We start from the raw sequence: 602 nt of genomic DNA, 5'->3' as shown, positions 1-602 counted from the left end.
TATAAATCACTGAAAGCAGAGGAGTTTTCCTACCGTTCTGGAGTGTGTGGGGCTCGTCGGATGTTCGTGTGTGTGTGTGTGTGTGTGTGTATGGCTCATGAACGCCTGATGATCCGCGGATCTCTGAGGCGCGTATAGGCGGCACACACACACTGATATAGAGCAGGACATACATTTATTGACTACATTATTAATATCAGTTATTTCTTTTATGAGAGTTTAACGGATTTTGTTTAATTGTGACTGATAGTGGGACTGGAGTGTGTGAGAGATGTTGAGGGCAACACCGCCACCTGCTGTCGAAACACGGACACTGGAGGAACTTACAAACACATCCTTTCAAGAATCACCAACACACACTAAAAAACACAATACAACAGAAATTATCCTGGAGCTTTATTTATTTTTCATTCTTGCGTTGCCAGGGTGTTCTGGCTGGTTGCTAGGGAGTTGCCAGGGTGTTCTGGTGGGTTGCTAGGGCATTATCAGGGTGTTCTAGTAGCTACTATGGCATTGCCAGTGTTCTGGATGTTTGCTAGAATATTTTGAGTGGTTGCTAGGGCATTGTCAGGCTGTTCTATGTAGTTGCTAGACTGTTCTTG

The 602-nt window shown here is 44.5% G+C and overlaps 1 protein-coding gene across 2 annotated transcripts in view; it reads right to left on the bottom strand.

The window, feature by feature from the left end:
- calcrl2 (calcitonin receptor-like 2) overlaps positions 1-90 on the bottom strand; it is a 57,599-nt gene extending 57,509 nt beyond the window's left edge. For both annotated transcript variants that reach the window (XM_079803038.1, XM_079803039.1), the window contains exon 1: positions 34-90. The gene's annotated coding sequence lies outside the window, so the exon portion shown is untranslated. The remainder of the gene's footprint in view (positions 1-33) is intronic.
- Positions 91-602: the final 512 nt, after the last annotated feature.

This window comes from Gobio gobio (assembly GCF_949357685.1).
Source record: "Gobio gobio genome assembly, chromosome: 21".
Classification (NCBI taxonomy): domain Eukaryota; kingdom Metazoa; phylum Chordata; class Actinopteri; order Cypriniformes; family Gobionidae; genus Gobio; species Gobio gobio.
Note: the sequence above shows the minus strand (reverse complement) of the source record. Positions and strands in the feature narration are given on the sequence as shown.